This window comes from Rousettus aegyptiacus, unplaced genomic scaffold (assembly GCF_014176215.1).
Source record: "Rousettus aegyptiacus isolate mRouAeg1 unplaced genomic scaffold, mRouAeg1.p scaffold_m13_p_6, whole genome shotgun sequence".
NCBI lineage: Eukaryota > Metazoa > Chordata > Mammalia > Chiroptera > Pteropodidae > Rousettus > Rousettus aegyptiacus.
The window spans coordinates 106,710,578-106,734,255 of record NW_023416309.1 but is presented as its reverse complement, the minus strand read 5'-3'; the positions used below and the strand labels follow the sequence as shown (position 1 = coordinate 106,734,255).

Sequence of the window (23,678 nt, the reverse complement as noted above, 5' to 3'; positions counted from 1 at the left end):
AACTTATTTAATTCTCCTCACAAGCCTTTGATATAGGTACTGTGATTATCCTTATTTTATAGATGAGGTCATCAAGCACAGAGAGGTCAAATAACTTGCTCGAGGTCACACAGCTATGAAATGGCAGAGACACAATTTGAACCTAGGCATTCTCTTCTAGCTGCCGAATCTTTGTTCTTAACCACCACCCCGTCTAACATTTCATAGTCAAACAAGGAAGTATTTTTTTTATGTTTTTGTTATGATGGGAGTTTTCAAACACACAAAAGTAATAAGAATCCCTTGTTCCCCACACTCAGCTTAAACAAGTATCAATACTCCACTGTTCTAAACAAAGTTTTTAATTTGTATTTTCCTTAAGTTGTAATCTAAAAAATATATTTTTGTCATTCTTTACAATCTTGCTTAAATCATTGACTTAATTTAGGTAATTTCCTTTGGTTTCCTTTCACAATCATTAAAACACACACACACACACACACACACAAAATGGGTCCATATTTTTGTCTAGTGCTTTTACAATTCTATTCTGTACCTTACTTTGTACAGTTTGATGAGTACTTTGACTTGATAATTTCATTGAATTTTCAGCAACTTCTTAAGATAGGCAGTGAGGTTGCTGAAATCCCCATTTCATAAATGGTCAGATGAACACCAGAGACCTTAAAAAAAATTTGTTCAAGGTCACACACCCAAAAAGTGGAAGGAATATATCAAAATACAACTCAATTTTTAAAGTTTTCAGTGGATTTAGTCTCTGGACATCAATATAGAACAGAAAAACTGATGGGCTCTGGAATTTGATAGACTTCCACACAAATCCTCATTCTTCCTCTTGTGTGTGATCTTACACAAGTAACTCTCTGAACCTCTAACTCATCGATATCTATGTGTGTGTAAGTGTGTGCCTCTTTGTGTGTGAGTGTGTGTCACATGATACCAAAGCAGACACCCATTAAACGTGTTTCCTTTTTCCCTTCTAGATAAGATCAACCCAAAGAAAATGTCTCCTGATCCCTCCATAGCCACCTGCAATACTTCCAAATCTTCTCAAACCTTCCCAGCATTAAGGTATTCACCGAAGTCCCTGGATGCTTTTATTCTTCCCTCAAATCATTTACTTCTTCATTTAATTCACTGACTCAGAAGTTATAATTATGTAGATGACGTCATAGTTTTATCAAGGACATTCTTTATGTCTTTGGAAGATCTGAGCAAAACCGCCATTATTTTTTTTTTATTAATTAGTTAATTTTTTTTATGCTGACATTGGTTAATGAAGTCCAATAAATTTAAGCCATACATTTTAACAGCAAGGCATGTATATATTCACCCTGTATGTTCACCTCCCATAGTTAGATTTCTTTCTGTCACCACATATTTGACCCCCTTTACCCCGTCTACCTTCCTGCTCTCCCCTACCCTCCGGTAAACCGCCATTATTTCATTTGAACTCTGTTTCGTCTTGAAGGCCACGTTACAGATTATATGTGCTTTAATGAATAGAATCGTTTGGATATTATCACTAAATTAAAGAATGCACCACAAAATTTGTCCCCCCAATAAGCCTTTTTCTAAATAAAATAGACACATTTGTGGCTCCTTATCTTCCTTCCATATTTATCAATAGTGTTTATTAAGAAACATTGTAAGCGATTAATTTTTGGTTCAAGTCTATTAGACTTTAACAATGAAGGAACGTTTTGTCTATTGTGATGGGAAATGTCAACTCATCCATGTCTCTGTCTTTATGTGTTTGCACTTAAGCTCCCTTAAATTAGTAAAACCATAAAACGACTTTTACTGTAGGAATTCGAGAAAAGTGGTTCTGTCACTTGTCCCATTACATAACGAAACTTCCTTACTTTGGACTGGATGGCGCAGTGCCCGGTGCAAAGTTGGCACTCGATATATTGCTGAATGACTAGATGAATGAATGAGATCATCTAAGCATCCACTGAAGTCTATGAATTATTACTCTTTCAAGAAGTTTGCTATGGTTTCTTTCTATACATATGTGAAGTAATTTCAATTAAAGCTAATAGCTGTTTTCAAGTAGTAATGATTTGGAAACTTGTCTTCATGAATAAGGAGTAATAATATTTAATGGCCATATTGATCATCTTATACAAATATGTATTTTTAAGTAGAAAATGTTTAAGTCTCTCTCTCTCTCATACATTCTCTATGTTTTTATAAATAAAGAGTATGAAAACAAACATCAGTCTTTTCTCATCTACATAATTATAATTTCTGAGTCAGTGAATTAAACGAAGTTGGATTGCGTCTAACCTTAATACCTTATGTTTAAGTTGGAATTCATTTCCGTATTGCGATATGGAAACCAAATGATCACCAACTTCTGCACATAGCACCAGCCCCTAGGCGGAGTGCGCCGCCTTGCAGTGAATTCATGAGCCCATGTAGATCCATCTCCCAACTACCCCTCTAGTAGAGCGGCACCTGCCCCTGCCCCTTCAACCTCTTCCCGGGGGTCCTTCTTTAGTCTCTTATAGCTTCCAGTGTCCTGTGGAGAAGCGGTTGTTTTTCCAGCATCCTTCCACCCCTCCCTCCCTGCCACCCGAGGAAGGATGCAGTCTGATGAAGCTCCAGTTTGGGGTCTCTCCAATGATGGAGTATCTTTGGGAGAGAAAGGAGCATCACAAGATGTGATTCAAGATAACCATGGTCTCAAGGCACAAGTGTACACTGTGGCGGGCCACAAGGGTGGCCTCCATAGCAGCAATGGCGGATTTGGAATCAAGAGACCAAAATTCTTGTTCTATCATTAACTGAAATCTTCCTCCTCCATATTAAAAAAAGAAAAGAAAAAAAAAGTAAAAAAAGAAAGAAAGAGAAGAGAGAGAAAAAAAGGAAGAAGAAAGAAAGAAAGAAAGAAAGAAAGAAAGAAAGAAAGAAAGAAAGAAAGAAAGAAAGAAAGAAAGAAAGAAAGAAAGAAAAAAGAAAAAGGGGGAAAAAAAGAAAATTTTCAAACCTCAGGGTTTTACATGGTCTCAAATATCACTCAGTCTCACTCAGAGGGAGTCACCACTTCCTGGTGCGATAGGCTTAAGTTTCTTGGTGGAGATTTCCTGTTTAATAGTCTGATGCAAACAGTTAAAGATGCAGTGATATGATGTGCCCCAGGCCTGCCTCAGCTATTATTCTACTGCTTGGAGCCACGCACCCTGCATCAGAGGGGCACCTCTTAACTTTGCTTTGCTTCTCTCCGAATGACTGAGACTCTAGATGGGAAGGTTTCTTCTATCTCTAGTGCTTTATGATTCTGTAATTATTTTTGATGGATCAGGGCCAATAGTTATTGGTAACTACAGGAAGCCAAAGTCGACCTTACAGCTAACACTCTCAGACTGTTCTCGCCCACTCTGCTGCTGTAAGACAAAACAGAAACCTTCAATATAAACAATCAAGTACATTTAAGAAGTGGCTGACAATAATGGGTTCTGAGCGTCCATGGGAAGCAGCCAGTGCAAATTCCCAGGGCCCTTGTTTGCAAGAAACGGAAACTCACTCTGACTAGCTTACAAAATGGGAAAGTGGGTTCTAAAGTTACCCAGATATTGTTTGCAATCTGTTAAACACAACCCCACCCCCAGGAGGGGACTGGAAATGACAGCTGGAGTGTCAGCAGGAACTCGGGAAGCTTCTCTCCCAACCCCTCTCTCTGGGTCTCTGTGTCATCTTGTCTCTGCTGTGTATCAGCCTCAGTGCCCTCATTCTACGAGCCAGCTCTGCTGCTCACTCGTCCACTTGCTTGGCACCCCGTGATGACAGTCTCGGGCCCCAACCCGCACGACCTTTCAGTTCCTTACATCATGGCTAATTGCTACAGGTTTTATGTCTCAGTTTGCAATTTCTAAATCCCTCTGAGATTACCTGCCTGACTTTGCTGTCAGCCAATGACCTGAACCCTATCAAAACGACCAACTTAAATTGTAATCTTCTCACATATATGCACAGTCACTATGTTATAACTCACCCACTTGAATTCTGCATAGAGCAACCATATAAATAGGTCTATTCAATGTGTTTTTGAAATAGTTTATTACACAGAAGTAATATGTGTTCATTTTAGAAAAATTAGGAAGTACAAAGGAGATACGAATAACCCATAACCCAGGAAATTCTAAGTATCTCCTTTCTATGTGTAAATATAGATACTATTTTTACAAAATGAAATTATATTGCATTTGTTGTTCTGTGACCTTTTTTCACTCAATAATATATGATGAGCATCTTTCCACATATTCTTTTGAACTAAAGAAATTGAGACTTTCGGTCCAGGAACGTTCGCTAATATTTACTGAACATCCGACTTAGGTTTTTCTACGTCCTTTAGATGTGTTAGCTTATTTAACCTTCACAACCACCCCATGAGGCAGGGGATGACCCTTATGATCTTTATGTGGAAGATGAAGAAGCCAAGGCACACAAAAGTTAAGTAACTTCCCAAGAGTCATTCAGACGGAAAGTGTTAGCGCCATCCAACAGCAGAGCCGCACTCTTAAGCTCTACACCGTAAGGGCTCGAGGACCACTCACGTCATTCTCTGTGTCGCAGTCTTTCTCTCTTATAGTTTTAGAGACAGAGAAAGAGAGACCAGACAGGAGCCAGTGAAGGGAGAGAGAGGGAGAGAGAGATTCATGGCGGAAAACATGTACGAGAGAAATAGGACAAGGAAAGAAGCAACATAGAAAAGCAAAAAAAAAAAAAACAAAAAAAATTAAAAAAAATAACATGGTGGTGTGAAATACTAGATTGAGCACCATGATATTTTCATTTTTGTGAGTCAAAAACAGCTGACCGTTGGCAAATTCATGGGGCTAGATTTATTCAATTACATCACCAAAGATGTTCCTCACTGCTCAGTAATCATTAGAAAACAATATATTTAAATATAATTAACCTCGGGACTTGGGCTGAATTATTAAGCAAAAAAAATCCAAATACTGAAAGCCCCCAGGGGGTCCACCTCTAGTCTTTATTGGCTCACCCAGTGAATCGATTGTTTAATTGTATTTACGTAAGGGGTGAGTGTCGGGCACTTGGTGTAGAACATCCCTTTGATTTAATCGAAGGTAATAGTATTAACATCACCTAGGAAGTTCTTAGAAATGCAGATTCTCAGTCACATCCCAGAATCAGAGTGGGGTGGGCCCAATTATCTATATTTAACAAGCCTTCCTAGTGCTCTGAGGCACACTAGTTTGAGAACCACTATCTAAGTAAAGCAAAAGAGTGTACAAGTTTGAGAGCTGGTTGTTTTAAATTAACCAAATGTCTCTCTTAGTTCTCCACTATGCTCAGGGATATTTATGTTCCTTTCTACCAACTGTGTCTGTGTTTGGGCTGCCAAGTGACCAAATAAACAGCATCCTGATCTCTGGAGAAACCAGCGGGTTCCACGTATGGGATATTTCTAACTAGAACATGTCCTGGAGCTCAGGTGAGTTTACCTGGGGAAAAAAAGTCATCAGAATGGAGTGTCTTGGTAGGACTATCATAGAAATAGAATATATAACTTCCAAAAGAGTATAAGGAGGGAATGAACAGATTAAAGAAAATTTAGTTACCTAAAGGAAGTCAGGAATAAAGGGAGATAGGCCAAAAAAAGTACGATAAATAGAAAAAATGATATGTTAGACATTAGTACAAATAGATATTAATCAGAATGAAGATATGTGGATTATACGAGAAAAATACTGATTAAAATGAAGATGTTATAACCATATGTCAAAGAGAATAGATTTTAAAGCAAAAAGTATTATTTAGGGACAAGGAAGTTTATAACATAATACACAATGGAAAAACGTGAGAAACCAGAAACAATAAATATTAGCAACATCATCCCAAAATATCGAGTAGAACCATATGATATTGTCAATGTTTGACTGACCTATAAAAGCAGTAATTCCATGTAAAGGAAAAGTCAATAGAATTATGAAAACAAGTTTCTTAAAGTGTGATTTTAATATTCATCTATTAGAAACTAATTCATTAAGTGATCAAAAATGTAATAATGATGTTGGATATTTGAACAGCATAACTAAGACACTTTATAAAATCCACATATTTAGAATTTTATTTCAACTCTTAGATAATCTGCATTCTTTTCAAGTTTTGAGGGGTATTTCCAGAAATTGAGCACATACCAGACCATAAAGAATGTCTCAATAAATATCAAAGAATTGACAAAACACTGACCACACTACAATACAATGAGAACTCAATTCCACAACCCTCAGCCCCGCAAAATAATAGCCAAAAATACTCCTGTATATTTGGAAACTGAAAATGATTCAAAATTAGTCATGGCTCAAAGGAGAAATCATGATAGAAATTAGAAATACTGCCAAGCTAGTTTCTCATGATCTGATTTTTCCCCTTTGATTCAGTCAGTGTGATTTAACATCTGGAATGCCAATACAGCTAATATTACAGGCCTCGGGAACAAATAAGCCTAGTTTTCAGTAAGAAACGAGTATAAAGTCTTAATTAAATGGCTTATTTATTTCTCCCATTGTCCGTAGATTTCGGGTCTAGATTTTATTCAGTGTTTCCTCTCTTTTATTCTCCAGGGATCATCTAAGCCGTGTTCCTTTCTTCACAGCTGAGAAACCCACAGGAAGGTGATCCTCAGTGTTGGATACTTCTCGCGTGGCCCCAAGGCCGACATCATCCAAGGCTCTAATGGCAGAACGTGCAAACTGGGGACTGCTGAGGGAACGCCCATGGGAATAACCGGAGAGACGACCAAATGGCATCTCGAAATACCAGCTGCTTTGCTTCATTCCAGTGTGTTTCCCAATCCACAATATCAATCCATAACATCAATCCGTAATCTCAGCCCATCCGCTCATGACTAGATTAACCCTTGCAGACAGTCTTGTTGAACAAGGCATCCGCCTACTCCTGGATGCAGGCAGATCTGATGATAAATGGAAGCGCACGGACAAGCAGTTGTTGAGAACAACGTATGCCTTCGAATCAGAGCTATACATATATGTGAGCCGGGGAATGTCTCTTGCCTCACTGCTTGTTCCTCAGTCCAAGTAAAACACTTCCTTAAAATGCCACGTCCATTACAACGCAAACAGGAGAAGGGGGAAAAAAATCAACAAGCAGAGGGAAGCAAAGCAAAAACCCCTTCTTCAAGACTCCAGATAAAAAGGCCTAACGATTCCGATCTGCAACGTTCTTCCAGAATCATCATCATGTCAACATTCCAAAGAAGTCTGCAGCTCCAGACAGCGTCTAGAATGCCAGACAAAGAATGGAGAGACATCCCCAAGAATCCAGGGATTTTGCCTAAGGGCAAAGGTTAGGAAATAGAAAATAGAGTGAAATCCTGCCTTCCTAAGAATGTCCCATTTCACTAATTGGAAGGTCTCTCCACTAAGCAAAAGCTTGATGCCCTATGACAATGTCAGGTAATCAGCTCATCTCTCTCTTCCTTTATGTTACCAGGGACAAGCTCTGGGTTTCAGCAGCTCAACCTTTCTTAGGCCGAGGTTTTGACCAAACCGTCAGCCAGTATTTTAACAATATGGATAAAGAAACCACTTAAACAAAACAAAACAAAACAAAACACCATCTTTGATATAGGGTAGAGAGGATAGGGATATTTTCCTGCATTAATTTCTTTTAATGTTATTATACTAAAAATAATGAGTAAAAATAATAACTGTATTCAGAGAAACACATTCATCGCCTCTCATTTGATTCAGTGACTCAAAGGCAAAGGCCCAGTGTAAAGAGTGAGTCTTCTGAGTAAGTCGAGGAGAAGGCGTCGACATTTACAGAGGACATTCAGAGCTGTTGAGAAAAGGAAGCTCAGTGTTGTCTCCCACCGCTCTGTCTCTCTGGAGCTCCCATTCCTCCTGCTGGCAGAGAAAAATAAAAAGTGCCAATTAAGGGCAACTTACTCTGTTCCTGGTTGAAACATTTCACTTTGAGATTAACTCAGCCTCGCTTGGGTAAATACCCATTCAACTCAAAGGTGGTTTCTTCCCTCTCTCAAGGGTTCCCTCCACCCACTCCCCCCTTCCCGTCATGGAATCTGGGTGCAGAGAGAAGCAAGGCATCTTTGTGGAAGAGGTCCTTGGAGTCCTTAGCTATGGACTGGTCTTGTCCCTAAATGTCCTAGGCTGGCGTTTGCTTAGGTGTGGCTGATCTCACTGTCCCTCATGGGCATCCTGCTGGCATCCGTTGCCGAAACCTAAGGTCCCCGTGGTCCCCTAAATCACCAGGTCCCTGTGCTTTGTGGCCTCTTGCTTCCTTGCCCTGACCACAGGCTCTGCCAGTACACCGCTGCTCTCGACACCTTGGCATCCTGTCCCCCGGGCGGAGGGGAACTCCAGGCCATGAGGAACCCTCTCCCTTGGCTGTTTCAAACCATGGTAGGCACAGTGGTGAAGCCGGGGGTGGGAGTTGGTGAGCCAAAATGTGCTGGCTCTCCCTCAGGCCTTCTGGGCTTTCTGTGAGGGTTTCTAACGCCTCGTCACCCCCCGCCCCAACTTCCCTTAAGCCTGGTGAGGTGGCGGAAAGGGAAGCCTGAGGGGAGAGTCAGTTCTTCCCCGCGACCAGGCTGTGGTGAGCATCCTTGTTTTATCCTCTCAGAATCTTCCTCTCATCTCCTATGGCAACACTTTCTACTTCCTCTTCCCATCTGGGGGAAATCTCCCATAAGTCATTTCTTTTGTCTGCTCTCTACCCTAGCTTCGATCCTATTTGATCTAGCCAGGCTCTTTAGATGTTAAAGGAAATCTCTAGGAATTCTAGAAAACACGTTCTCTCTTCACAAAGCCTGGTTTCCACGTTGCCGTGGATTCAGAATGCCACCTCGAGACTGGGGCCTGCATCTACGTCACAGCTTATGGCCGCCATCTGGAATGGTGGGGGCCCCCTGCCACCCAATCTGTCTTTTTCAAGAGACGCTTGTAATCCACCCTGCATAGGAAAGGTGCCCATTTTCTAATTTAATTGTTTCGATTTAAATTTTTCATTTAATTCAAAAAACAAACAAACAAAAAAGATGAGTTAAAGTTAACACATCGGGAGCTCGCAGTCAGCAACCTTTGCCAGACTGTGACAGAAGAACTGCACCCCGGCCCCCAGCACCCCTTCCCCTGTGGCCATAATGTTTGTCAACGGCCTTTACAGAGTGATGTAACGTTTGTTTCCTGTCAAACTGACAAACATTACGTTCGCGAGGACAACCATGTGATGGGCTATCTGCAGGTGGCAGCGTGAATTATCACGCGAACGACTTCACGTACGTCGCGTCACTGAATCGCCACCACAGCCTTTCGATTTACATACATGTCATCACTCACATTTTACCGGTGAAACCACTGGGTTCGATGACATGAAGCCACAATGGCAAAGCTAAGGACTCAGCCGAGGCCTCTCTCCCTGCGAAGCGTCCGCTGGTTCTACCCGGAGCAGAAGACTCTCCCCTGCCAGGCACGCAGACCAGAACCCACTGCGGCGACCCAGCCTTCCAAGTCGGCGACCCGCGATGAAGCATTTCGCGCTGCCTGCTGCTCGCCCACCGCCCACGTATTACGCTTCTGGACCCTTTAAGAACATCAAACAGAAAAAGAGATAAGCAAAGCAAAGAGAGGGACGGCGTGTGCTCGGCAGTGGCAGGCTGGCGGAAAAACAAACGGAATCTGCCGGAGATCAATAGGAAGGCAGAGGCTTGGCTGAAGACAGGCTCAGAGGTGCCTCGGTTCACTTTCCTCATACTTGATTTATGGAGAAAATGTCATGTGTGGCATGGTTTTTTTTAAAAAAAAATGAGTTTCACTCACTGGAACCAGGGAAAATATTAAGCAAGTAGATTGTATCATGCCCGCAGGCATTCCTCGCAAGTCCCAGGTACTTTCCTCTGTCTCTGCGTCATAATTCTCGTCCTCCTTTCTGGACATTTCGGCCATGCCTCCCAGCACGAGCAGACTCCCTGCACCCATACCTCATCGAGCATTTTTATTCCAATGCAGGAATAAAGTCTGGTCAGACGAGACATTGCAAAGGAGAAAATCCACGGTTACATCTTTCCATATGTTATGTCATTCACTAGATTTACTGCCAAGCCTTGAGTCATCTCTAATTCCCAGCTTCGCTCGAGCTCCATCTCATGTCCTTCCAAATGTTTCTATCATTACTTCTAATGTTATAACAATAAATTAAGAGTCGGACTTTTCAAGAGACTTGTCGCCAAGAGACGTCTGCATTTCTGCACAGAACTTCGTAGCGAGTGTCCCCAGTGAACAAGTTTAAAATGGACTGTCATTCCCCACCTTCCCACGGACGAGCCACTCCTCCCCTGGGAGGTCCTCCGTCTCCGTAAGCAGCACCATCATCCATCGTGTTGCTCAGGTTAAAATGCCAACAGGTGTCCTGTGTCTTCCTTTCCCTCAACCCCGTCAGCCAATGCCTCAGCAAGTCTCACCGCGTCTACCTCCCGAACCCCTCGACCCCACCGTCCTCTCTCCGCCTGCGATGGTGCTGTTCCAGTGCCTCACCTGTCACCCGGATGGATGCGACCGCCTCCCACGCAGCCTCCTGCCTCACCCTTCCCCCTCTCCAGTCTGCTTTCCATCGATCAGCCGGCCTAATCCTCATAAAATGCAAACCCGAGCATAGCGTTTTCTCCTGGCTTCGCGTTGCTTCTGGAATAAAGTCGAACGTGCTGAACATTTCCCACGAGGCCCTGCCCGATCCGACGCTGGCCGTTCTCCAGCTTCCTCTCATGCCGCTTCTCCTCTCCGTCCACACTGGCTCGTTTCCTCTTCCCCAAACATTACGAGCCCTCGGCCGTCTCGAAGCCCTTGCAATTGCCGTTCCTTTGGCCTAGGACGCTCATCGCCCAGTTCCTATTCGAATGGCCTGTTCTCATCCTCCAGGTCTCAGCTCCTAATTCTTTTGCCCGGAGAGTCTTTTCCGACCACGCAACCCCAAAGGTGGCCCTAGACGGTTACTCACTCGCTATCTATCTCCCACGCTTATTCCCCTTCTAGCACGTTTCGCAAACTACAATTGCTTCACTTACATATTTACTTACTGACTATCTTGGTCCCACTTTGCCCCCAAACCTAGCACAGAGTCTGGGATATAGCATGGGATAAAAAGTGAGTGTTGAATGATGAGAACCCACAGGCAGCATCCTATAGTTCCGATAAAGCACACATCAGAGTCCTAGAGAGAGAAGAAATGTCACGGCTTTATTGTGAAAGCAAACAGCCAGTTAAACTTATAAAAATATGCTTTCAGTTAAGCAGATTTTTTTTTTTAACTGATCATACTGAGCTGGGGAGCGAGACGCAAAGATAATAAACACATTTAATTTCAAACAGGTGGAAATCTGGTCAGTTCTCCACTGGTGACGTGACTTGGGGCCCTTTAAAAAAGTATTCTCTTCTCTTCAACATTTTCTGAGTATAATTTTTATGTGCCAGAATGTGCTCTGGTGGCGGTCATCCCCCAGGTCTCCAGCAGTCACTTGATTGTCCTATTAAGCAAGGCTTAAGTGAGCCCTGTGGGTCCACACTCATTAGCACATCTGCCTGGGTCTGGTAGATGGTAATGCTTAGCTACACCTGTGTAAACAAGCATCCCAAAGTGAGTGAAGCCCTCTAACGCCCTTGAATGAGGCTCCAGAGACATGCATCTTAACACTTATTGAATGTAGACTTTCTTAAGTGCCAAAATATACCTTAGGGTTGTCAGTTCAAATGTTACGACTTGCTAGGAAAGTTGGAGTTACCTAGCGATCAGATACAAAGCAGATGTTCTTCTAGGCTTAAGAATTTTGATTTTCTAAAATAATAATAATAATAATAATAATAAATAATTAATTAAAAATAAATTTTAAAAATGCCTACCCAGCTACTCGTAACTGTCCAGCATACAATCTGCTTAAGTTGGATCTTTCAAGAAGAGCAAGAGAATCATAGAGGCTTCAGAACCCAGGTTTAAACTCATGAAAGTGATACACTTTTTTAATTTGCACACGTGGAGAAATTTTCAGGGTTCTGTCCAACTTATTGGCGAGGATAGCTCAGTAACTGGTGTTAACCTAACGTTCCCAGTAGGGACACTGTTATTTCTAAATTCTTAACCTGTTCTTTTCTAATTATCACCTGTAGGATGCTGGTTTTCAGATTAAATTTCTTTGGCTTTCAGGGGGAAAAAATTAAACCCACCAAAGATATTCCTAGTTAGTGCTGCTGCAGATGGGCTGACCACAAAACACCGGAGCAAAATCATGTCCTGCTCACTGAACCTTCGCTGTAGCAGGCTACTCTCGACGAATCCCAGATGCAGCCTTCATGGGTACAGAAGCAACCCCTTGACTCTGCTCATGACTGACCCTGGTCATCATCACTGTGGATCTGGGGTTGATTCAACATGCCCCCCCCAACTCCAACTCTCCTTTTCACGTAGTTAATATTTTGCATCTACCGTCTTTTGTTCCTTTCTTCCTTATCCTTATAGAAGTGGACATTTTTCTATCCATTTATTCATCTATATCCATCCATCCAATACGATTGAGCTAGATACAATGCTACATACTAAGGATACACTGGTGAACAAGAAAGAGTCTATGACCTCATAGAAACAAAATCTGATAGTGGATATAGGCATGAAAACAGACGACTTATTGCACAATTGGTCATTACTAGAATGGAGATCTTTTAAAGGTGATGGGAGCAGAGGGAGGGCAGGTCTACATCTAAGGGTGAGAAATGAGGGAGTCACTGACAACATCACAGAGAAAGTGACAGTCGGAGCTCCCCAGGAGGAGGGGCATGCAGAGGAGAGAAGGAGAGAAAGTGTGACATTCCAGACAAGTCACAGAAGCCAGAGAGCCGCAGCATGTCTAGGGCACCAGGGCGGTTCTGCTGGTGAAACGGTGGTGGGGTGAAGGGTAAAAGAGAGGATGGAGGAGTGAGCAAGGTCACATCAGGAAGGACCTCGCGGGTCTCACCAGCTGGGATGACTTGGATGTTTGAGAGTCGCCGAACTCTGTGTAATACTCCCCGCAAAGTGTAAACAAATAATTGACGTGATGAGAAATGGGGTGGGCGGGGGGGAGAGGGAGAAGAACAGAAAACACAGTTGACATGCAGTATATTAATCCTACTCCAGAAAAATGAAACACTAGCTCTTAGATGCTTCCCGACCTCCTGCGTTTCACCCCTATAAGAACCATTTTCTTTCTAACGTGTGTGTGTGTGTGCGCGTGTGTTTGATTTTTAGGTTCACCGCTGGAAGCATCACGTGTTGAACACCTGTTCTTCAATGGCCTTCCTGCTTCAGAGATAGTCCCACCCTTCTCTCGTTACTATTACATGCAAACATCAACTTATTTTCTTCCTAGATTTCAATACTTTTTCACGAAGTTGAGAGTTTCGGTTCACCTCCTTCCTCTTCTGACCACTCGCTGGGCCGCTCATTTGGGGTTGTGGAATCACTCAGAACATCACCCATGACAGTGGAATTTTTACATCGAGGGTTCCCCGTGAGAGCAAGAAGGAAAGCGAGAAGCGTGAGGCTCTGCCTGACGGCCAGGCCTTGTCCCATGGCCGGAGGCTGCAGAACAGGGAAGGCGCGCAGATCACTGAGAACAAAACAAAGGAGACAAGCGATGACAAGTGTACCGGGAAGGCCTTTCTTTCAGCAAAACAGAACTGAGAAAAGACGCCAAAGGTCAGGGTGGCCCGGGGCTGCGGACTCAGTCCTGGTGCCTTTGCTGGCATTTTTTTTTTCAGCTTCATGAAGTGGAGCTGTAGCCTCCTGGGGCAAGGGCAGAGCTAATATTATAGGATATGAGTAGTAGGGGGAAATTAAGGTTGTAAATAGCAGTTCTGAAGACTGCTATTTATGACTAAGCTTCTGGTTCAAAAGCCCTGATTTCTGTATTTAGGTATTATCTGGTGTTGGGCTAAAGAAGACTGCTTCTAATGAAACTAAAATCCATGCATGCCAATGAGCTCAACAGCCATATACTGCGTCCTGGGTCCCAGCAAGGCAGCCTCACCTTCTCCATGAGAGAATCCGATTCTTAGAAGGAGCAGTAGAGTACGCCTTCTCTGGGGGATGGCTCGGTTCTGACCAAGGACCCACAACCCCTTTCCCCATTCATTGCCTTTACGTCTGCAGAGTTGGGCTGTTCCATGTTGGGCTCAGTCTCTAAGTCCAGCAAAGCACCCCTGGGACCCAGGCACAACTTATTAAGGGAGGGAACAGCCACTAGCCAATGAGGTATCTCTTCGAGTATGGGGAACAAATCACTTAGGGGCAATAGTAAATGTCTTCGGAACAGCGGAGCAGTGGCCACTCAGCTGATACACAGCGTGGTGGCTGAGCTGGCTGGAAGCATGTCTCCTGTTGTAAATTCTTCCTCCTTTCCCCCTCTCTCTGTCCCTCCTCTCCTGCCTAACCTAGTTATTACTCAAGGAATGACTTGCCTTTGCCTGTGGCTCCCACAGCTCTCATTTACCAACCCTGAGTTAAATCTATGGAGTAGCCTGTATTGTTTGTGCCTGGAGGGTTAGGGAAGGGATAGAGTAGAGCAAGACATCTTTGCATTTCTGACTCTTTCTCTAGGTAAAGAAAATCAAACCTTTTGCAGAGACGTTTATAGGATGTTTCTGCTAAGTGTGCCTTGCTGATAGAGAAAGAAAAAGCAAGGGGGGTATTTTTAAGGTGAAAAGTTACCTTTAAGCCTCATTCACTAACTGTAAGTTCCAACCTTTTCTGACCATTAACATAAAGCTATCACTTACTCCAAGTGTTAAACAGAGTGACAAATTGCACTTGTCAAAGGGGTTGCAGAAATTCTCCTTATTACCTCTAGAGGCCTATTCATACAGAATCAGAAAGAGTTGTTAGTTATGCAGACTCCAATCACTTTTTGAAAAATCACAGTTCTAATTGCTGAAAATTCTTTTTTCCCCCCATCGGTTTATGGAACTTTATTGAAGAAAAATAAATCAATTACTAGCAGAGCTATTAGTTAATCACTCATCCATTGATGACTTGCATCATTTATTCAGTGCTATATTAAACAGCATATTGGAAGATAGATTAACTAACAGCTCCACGCCTCCTAACAATTTAAATAAAAATTACAAAATGTTCGAGACCCTATTTTGGAATACGAAGGGTGTTTCACTTCTAATTTCCATTCTCTGTAGAACAAGAGTAGGTCATTCCTTTATCGACGTGCATAAAATACATCACATTTTCTGTTCTGCCGCTGCTATGAATCCAATACTCATTCTCCAGCCACATCAGTTATGAGCATAAAATATATCATGTAACCTCGGATCTCTAATAGTGGAAGGCTTAAACTAAAAGTCTTCTTGCTTTCATTCGGGCCAATGAAAGCTATGACGACATAAGCCAGATCAGACAGAACTTGGAAAATGGGGCTTTTGCAAAGCCCCATTTTACTCCCCAGAACTGAAACTAAGAATTAAGGAGAATGACAGGGTAAGGAAAGACGAGGGCAGAGGTGTAATGAACGCAGGGGAGAGCAGGGAGATCTTTTGTCTCAGGATAAAGGCCTCGGCCGTGAAGCAAAGCCAGTGTGAAGTCCTCACAGCAGACAAACTTCAGAACGAGCTATCCCCTTCAAAAGCACGTGGGAGAAGCTGCTGGTTACTTCTGCTCCCCAGCAGGGACACTTTCTGAGGGTCTGCACATGACCAGTTTGCTCTCCCAGACACCTCCACACACCTGTATTGGTTTTTCCCCACTCCTCCAGCCTTCCCAAGTTATACTCCTTTCCAGTTCTGTTTAGAGATCAAAGCCCTCTTTGCTTTTTTACCTTAGTTTCCTGCAGCGACCATTCATACAAAGTCAGCAACGTGTCAAGAACCTTAGGGAGTACCTAGGATACAAAAATGGAAACATTCTTCCATTCAAGGAATATTCGTCGAGCGCCCACTCTGTGTCAGGCACTGTTCCGGGTGCCGAAAATACCTCGGTGAATAAAACCGATAAAGATGATGGAAGAACGCAGCGAATGCATTCAGGGTTCCCATTGCATTCTCCAGCTCCCCTCCGGCCTTAGAGAGCCGTGTTGGGGGAGGGTGAACTTGAACACCGCTCCCACCCACTCAGTCTGGGCCACATCAGTGACCTCGGGAGAATGTCAGCGCTTGCTCCCTGAGACAGCAGGGCCTCGGACATCGTGGGATCGTTTCTCCTGGGAGCCTGCCGTTCGGAATCCACAGACTGCACCCAAGCATGCCCATCTGTTTCTTATTTTCCTCCCACTTGAAAGTGATTAGGATTTCCTTCCATTTTGGGGGTTTCTACCCACTTCTGACCCTGAAAGGCTCAGGAAATTACAAAGCAAGTTTCCAACAGATGCTTTTACCAGCGTCAGACAGTCCTGCACAGCTGCCAATTTGCTCTTACTACATCTCGTAAGCCTGGCGCATGGCGAAGCTAAAGAAGGCCTGAACTTGATGGCCCTGCTTACTTGTGGGATCTCCGGCTGCACACGTGAAGCTGGCTTTTATTGCCTGAGGAGGCACTCCTAAGCCATGGAGGTTCTGCTGGGCAAGGGATCCTGGAAGGAAATATCCATACATGTAAGATGTGAAGGTGGGCAATGGAGTGGTGAGTGTGTGTGTGTGTGTGTGTGTGTGTGTGTGTGTGTGAGAGAGAGAGAGAGAGAGAGAGAGAGATTGAGAAATGCTTAAACGGGCTTGCTTGGAAATGTGTGGTTTCCACAGCAATTTTTGGAATCTCAGTGCAGAGAATAGCAGGGTGACTGTGTCTGAAGAACCCGCAACCACTCCCCAATTAGAAAAGCCATGTGTTGCATGAGATCTGAACCGCAGCCCTTGCCTGTAACCCGCCTCTGCTCGGCGGGTATCTGGGGGAGATTTGGAAGATTGCAGATCAAAGGGAGAGCTTGTTCCAATTTGTCAGAGTCAGGAGAACACATCAACACAAGGGACCTATGTTGAGTAACTGCCCATCCTGCCTAAACATGCCCACCACAGCTCGGTGGTTGAGCAGAGCACGGCTTCTTTTTTTTTTTTTTTCTGAAAAGAACAAATGATTGAAACAGAAAAGAGAGTAGACAGAGCAAAGGCTCAGGAAGAATGAGGGGTCCACCACTCAGATGCTGGCTGGCTTTGTGCATCTTGTCCCAGATCTCGGTGCCTTGGTTTTCTCTTTTGCAAAATGGCGCTCATTACTCTCAGAGCATTAACGGATCATAAAGTTGGGAGAGAACTTAAAGGCCATAGTGTGACCACTCAGAGCCTGACACGTAGTAGGCGTTAAATAACACTAATTCATCAATGAAGTCACTGAGCGAAGGAACCAACATGTAAATGTAAGCTGAGGTCCCTGTACAACACCCCTGCAAATGGCAGTCCAAGCCATGCTTAAATGCCACCGGTGATGGGGCCATCTATGGAGGTGGGCCACTCAGTCTTTGGTGGCTGTGGCTGTGGCTGTGGCTGTTAGCACTGTGCGTAAACCCAAATCCAAATCCAAACCCAAATCTAAACCTGTCCCTCACCCAGAAAGTCCCACCATGGGCTCCAGGTCTAGAGGTTAGGGTTGGGTCCACTGAGTCCCATCCCTCTACATGGCAGCTCTCCAGATATTTGAAAATAATTGTCGTGTCCTCATTCGGTTCATTCTTCTTCAGTCTAATTATTCCCACCTGCTTTTCAGTCCCATCCTTATCACTCTTCTCTGAACGAGCTCTGGTTCGTCCAGGTGCCCTTGAGCTGAATTCAAGGATTCAGCTGTGACTGCACCAGAAAGAAAAAAAAAAAAAAGGTGAGTTTGTTTCTTTCTTGTTCCAGAACCTGTGTCTCTTGATGCAGGAGACTGCCTCTCTGGCGCATATGCTGGCTCATCCTCCCCCAAACCTGTATGTATTGTTTCGATCTCAAGCACTCTCAGGTAAGAGGTGCTCAAAGACAGAGAACAACTCCTTTTGGGGTCTTCTCTGTCTCGGACAAAATTAAACACATCGAGCCCAAAGGATGATCTGCTACTTTGATTAAAATCTATTTTGGCTCTCTTCTTCCCCATTCCACACCATCGTCCACCCTTCTCACGAGTCAATGCTGCAGGGAGGCATGCCTGTCCTTCCCCTCGCACTGATGACAACTCTAGAAAGGGATTCTAACATTCTAATAAGGATATCGAATTATTCCTTCCACATGTTAACATTGGACAGTTTGCCAAGTATTTTCCAATACTTAGGGGCTATGCTTTATGATGTAGATTTTTACATCAGACTGAAGGGGTAAAAAGAAAAATGTTCCATCGTGAGAAAGAGGAGTGTATTTTCCCCACATGGCAAGATGTCCAGGGGAAGGCCGCGCAGGGCTGGCAGGTGGCTCCATGATGACGTCAGAGACCCATGCCATTCATGTAGCTTTCTGCTTCTCCTTCTCCTCATGTTCACAAGTCGGCTGCTCACCTCCGTGCATCACATCCACATTCCAGGCAGGAAGAGGGCAGGGAGGTAACGAAAGAGAGGAAGGCACATTCCAGCTGAGTGCCAGAAAACAAAAAACTTTCCAAGACACCCCTTCCCCAGCCACAGACTTTCACACACACAGTGGCAAAGCTGGATTAGCTCTTCTGTAAGGAAGGGCAACTCTAATAATTATGATGGTGTAAATTTTGGATCTGATCAGAAACATAGGCCGACATCCTCTCAGTGGGAGCAAAGGAGATGGGTGTCTCCATGTGACCAAGGCCATGTCTCTTTTTTTTTTCAAGGTTTCTTTGATGTTCAGTAAATTGTCCTTTATGCTCTTGGTCGTGAGTAAAAGCCTCCTCAGCCTTCTCCTGGGCATGACTTATCTATGTGTCAACTTGGGGCCACAGCTCGGTGTGTGGATCTGAAAAGACGCCTTTTCCACACCTCTGGCTCTGATGCCCCACTCCGTGTGTGTAAAAGCCACGCGTGAGCTATGCCGACGCCTCCTGCCCCCAATCCACTTCATTTTACAAAGCAGCAGGCTTCGGAGTCAACCTCGGTTTGTCCCAGGGTGCAGCTCACAGAGCACCAGTGAGCCAGTGCACACAAGCCTCATTTTACAACCGACAGCAGTGTCATGGTCAAGCAGCATGGGGTCCAGACGTCAGGGCTCTACTCACAGCCCCGCCAGTTTCTGACGTGGGGCCCTGGCCAAGTCCTTCGACTTCTCTGCACCGTCATTTCTTCACTGGTATATTAGTTTTCTATTGCCATGTAACCGATTACCCCAAACGTAGCAGCTTAAAACAACACCCGCTTCTTAACTCACAGTTTCCATTGTCATGGCCCAATTCGGAACCCCAGGAGCCGCGAAGGAAACGACCACCGACCACCGATGCAAGCACGTACGGGACTTTATTGACGAACTCGAGTTCGGACCCAGCTCCACACACCGCCCCAGCAGTGTGCAAGAGAAGAGCCCCCTCCTTGATTTTACGGACATATTTAAGGGGTAAAACTACAGGCTGGGGCGACTTGTCTTGGCGTTGCGGGATTGGTAAGTTAAATTTGACCTTTACAGACATTGGTGGGTAAGTAGCCACAGGGGAGGTCTAACTAGTAAACAACAGAAGGGGAATTCCAGGGCTATTCTAACAGGTTGACCACATCTGGTGTCGGGAGGGATCGACGTTCCTGTGGCTCTTGTGGTATTTCCGGGAACTGGTAAAACGGAGGCCTACTTCAAAATGGAGTCACCTTGGTTCTTCACTATAGATTAGGAGTCCGGGCGCACCTCAGCTGGGTCCTCTGCCAAGGGTCTTATCTGAGGCCCAGGGTCGTCGGCGGAATCCGCTTACTTGCAGCTTTGGAACTGACATGTCGGTGGCTGGCTTCTGTAAGGCCAGCAGGACTTGCGTCTCTAACCTCTCGATCCTCTTTTAAAGGGCTTGCCTAATTAGGTCAGGTCTACCCAAGATAAGCTCTTTTTTCATTAATTTAAGAAGTACAAGTTGGTAGTTACAACATAGTCATGAGGACGTGAAATACAGCATAAGGAATATAGTTGATAACATTGCAATAACTATGTATGGTGCCAGGTGAGTACTAGGCTTATCCGGGGGATTACTTCATAAATTATATCAATGTCTAACCACTGTGCTATACACTGTACTAAAACTAATATAGTATGAACTGTCAACTGCAATTGAAAAAAAAGTTTTAATTTCAAAATAAAAATGAAAACCTATACCAAATTTTTTTAAAAAGTCAACTGATTAGGGATCTTAATTACATCTGTGAAATTTCTTTATCTTTGTCATAAGGTAGCATAATCGTGAGTAATTTCCCATCATTTTCATAGGTCTTGGCCACAGTCATGTGGAAGAGATTTTGTAGGGCATGCATAAGAGGGGGCAGGAGCTTGGGGCCATCTTAGTATTCTGCCTACCCCACCCTGTAAAGTGAAGATACGGATAGGACCTGGTTGCTTTGAAGATTAAATGAGATGGTGACAACCACAGTCAGTATCTAGCAAGCAGCAGCTGCTCTAATTATTTTAGCATTCCTGAGCATCTGCTGCATGGCAGGTCCCATGCGAGGAGCTGAAGATTCAGAAAATAATAATGCAGATGTTGCTCTAACACGGATACTCCCCCCAATCCCCACCTCATTAAAACGTTGGCAAAAAGCAATAAAGCTTTAATCCAAGTAAATGACTTTTTTGATACTAAGACTCAGAGTTTTCTTGCCTTGTGGAAGCCACTGTCAAAAATCAAAAGTGCTGACTCCGATCAAATACTGGAATCCACAGGATTAAATATTTCCGCCCTTAAAAGCCTCCGGGTTTGACGGCTAATTTGCAATCGGAGGAGCCACTATTGCTTCAGCACAGATGGACTCAAACCCTCGCCCAGCGGTTCTTCGCCGGGGCTGCACACAGTTGAGTCACCCTGAGGGCTCGTGCAGGTCCCATCTGCCAAAACTCAGGTGCGTTTGGCCTGGGGTTTGCCCTTGCGCTGGAGTTTTTTAAAGCCCCTCCCATCCAGGAGTTTCCAGCATATCACCAGGGATGAGAGCTGCTGGGGGGCCAAGGCCCGAGAGTTTCCCAATGGTCCGAAAGCTAAAGTCCCCTTGAAGAGAAACTGCTGAAGAAGACACGACGAGCCAGGGAGACAGGAGCAGCGAAAAAAGCATTATTTCCATCTACTTCCAGCAGAGGAATTGAAATTCAGCACATTTCACACCTCTCCAAGGCACTGTCCCAGGTCTGGGCTGCTGCTATTTTAGTAGACAGCCCACCCCTGGGTAGGGAAGAGCTGGGATAAGATTGAGAAAAAGATTAAACTGTCCACATAACCAAGAAAGTGCTAGTGCTGGGCACGTTTTCTGATTGCTCACTCAATGTTTACTCTGTCACCTGCATGTATTAAGCACCTACTATATATCGAGCTTCATGCCAGGTGCTAGGGCTTCAAAGATCAGTAGAACCCAATCTCTGCCGTCAAGACCTCCGAATCCGATGCCAAGATGCAAAGATGCCCTTTCTGTACCAGGGGAGATGTGCTTTCGGGACTTAAAGGCATGGAGCTCAGTTTTAGGTTTCAAGTTTATCATTTTTAAAACTTTCTCAGTCTTCTGTGACTATGTGTATCTCTCTCCAGGGTTTAATCTATTGCAGAGAGCAGTCTCTTTCCACTTCCCTTCTGCTCCCCCCGCTGCAATCCCCCCATCACCACTAAAAAAAAATAAAATAATAAAATAAATAAATTAATTAAATTAAAAAAAAATTATTACCAAGGATAGGAACTGAAAAATGACAAAACACCATCATTATTTCACAAGGAAAAGGGCAACAGGAAGTGGCAGCTTCAATCTTCCTCCACCCTGTCCCGCCCCCAGGTCCTCCCATACCCAGGGGCACGCGCCCTTCACACCCCAGGTGAGGGCTGGTCCCGCCCACCTTCTGACTATTCCCTGCTGGAGGATTGCAAATGCAGCAGAAAGTAAACACTTACCCGACTGAGGAGGCTTCGCAAAGCTCGGGGAAGCTGGATCCGTCTGTAGGATAACACTGAGCCAATGGCAGCTGTTTGAGACGGAGAGCCGTGTGCCATCGGGTGTTGTAAAATTCAGACTGGGTTTGCTTTGCCTGGAATCTAAAGGGGAATTTTTTTCCCCCAGAATATCACACGCTCCCACAAAGGCCTGAAATGCAACCCGAGAGGCAGTTCAACTGGAAGGGAACCAAAGATCCTTTGCAAAGTCCTCTCCAAGACCCTCGGCCCCTTTCACTCGGTTTATGGACATGCATTGAGAGTCCGCTGTGTGCAAGACATGTGCGAGGCTGTGCTAGTCCAACTGCCACCCCACCCCCACCATGAACAATTTTTAAACATCAGAATTTCACTATGGTCTCAAAAATTAAGTGTTTCGGCAGACTCCAGAAAGAACCGTGCTGAGGTTTTTTTTTTTTTTTTTTTAATTCCTACTCCGACATCCTGAGGAAACCGCTATGTGAAGCTTACTTCATCCTCTATTTTTAAATTCTGTTAAAAGAGCAATGCTTCACCCCGAGAAGCAAACACCTCCCGGGTTCCATACCCGGGCTCTCTGCATTGGCTCCTAAAATCTGGGGGAAAGTAAATGAAGCTGCCCAAGGTCACGGCCAGGAGAGAAAAATGTCAAAGAAAACCTGGAGATAGAGTCTTCCCCTTGTTTATCCCTGCAGTGCGTATATGTAGAATAAATAACTGTCCGACAACATCGGGAAGTTAGATTACGCTAAGACAGGACTACATCACACCCCTGAAAGGTGTCCAGCACGAAAGTGAGTGATTAAGAGACAATGATGGCTTTATTTACTCTAGGAGTTTGGTCCTTCCTTCCCTCCCTCTCTCCCTCCCTCCCTCCCTCCTTTCCTTCCTCCCTTCCTCTCTTCCTTCCTTCCTTCCTTCCTTCCTTCCTTCCTTCCTTCCTTCCTTCCTTCCTTCCTCCCTCCCTTCCTCTCTTCCTTCCTTCCTTCCTTCCTTCCTTCCTTCCTTCCTTCCTTCCTCCCTCCCTTCCTCTTCATTTTAATAGAAGAGAGCCTTGTATCCCTACATTGGTTCAATTGCGGTCACACCTAAGATCTAGAATATGGACCGGATGACAGCAAAGTTCCTTGGAACCCTGGATTTTATCACTGAATTAGGACAGCCAGCCTGGGCTTGGCTTATTTAAGGCTTGGTCACGGGCCAGATGTCTAGTGTGCACATAGATTCTGAAACTGCTGAGCAAACCTCAGAATGCTCATTTCTGTCCTGGGAACCAGCACTTGTCTGCTTGCAGTGGGGTCCGTACTGAGCCATCAGTGATGTAGGGGTCCGCGAACCATGGCTCGGGAGCCCAGGTTCGTCCTGCCACCTGTTCTCGGAAGGCTCGCAAACTAGGAATGGTTCCCCATTTTTAAATGGTTGACAAGGAAATCGAAAGGATCATATTTTGTGACACGTGAGCATTGCTTGAACTTTTACGCCACCCATAAACGAAGTCGCGCTGGGACACGGCCGCCTCTACACGCTCACGTGCTGCCTGCGGCTACCTTGGTGCTGCGGCCGCGCGGTGTGTGGCTGCGGCAGAGGCTGCGTGGCCTGGAAAGCCTAAAATGCCGACCATCTGGCCCTCTACAGAGAGCGTT

At 44.5% G+C, this 23,678-nt stretch overlaps 1 long non-coding RNA gene across 5 annotated transcripts; it reads right to left on the bottom strand.

Annotated features, from left to right (window-relative positions):
* Window positions 1-6,092: 6,092 nt before the first annotated feature.
* Window positions 6,093-19,493, bottom strand: LOC107510287. 5 transcript variants are annotated; one of them, XR_001596772.2, is made up of 6 exons: window positions 18,201-19,493; window positions 17,579-17,816; window positions 16,523-16,612; window positions 15,863-15,925; window positions 9,357-9,600; window positions 6,093-7,904 (listed from the first exon to the last, which is right to left on the bottom strand). It is a non-coding gene; the product is annotated as an uncharacterized LOC107510287 (long non-coding RNA). The 5 variants fall into 5 exon arrangements; XR_001596768.2 differs by having other exon boundaries at window positions 17,579-19,493; XR_001596770.2 differs by having other exon boundaries at window positions 6,093-7,901; window positions 17,579-19,493.
* Window positions 19,494-23,678: the final 4,185 nt, after the last annotated feature.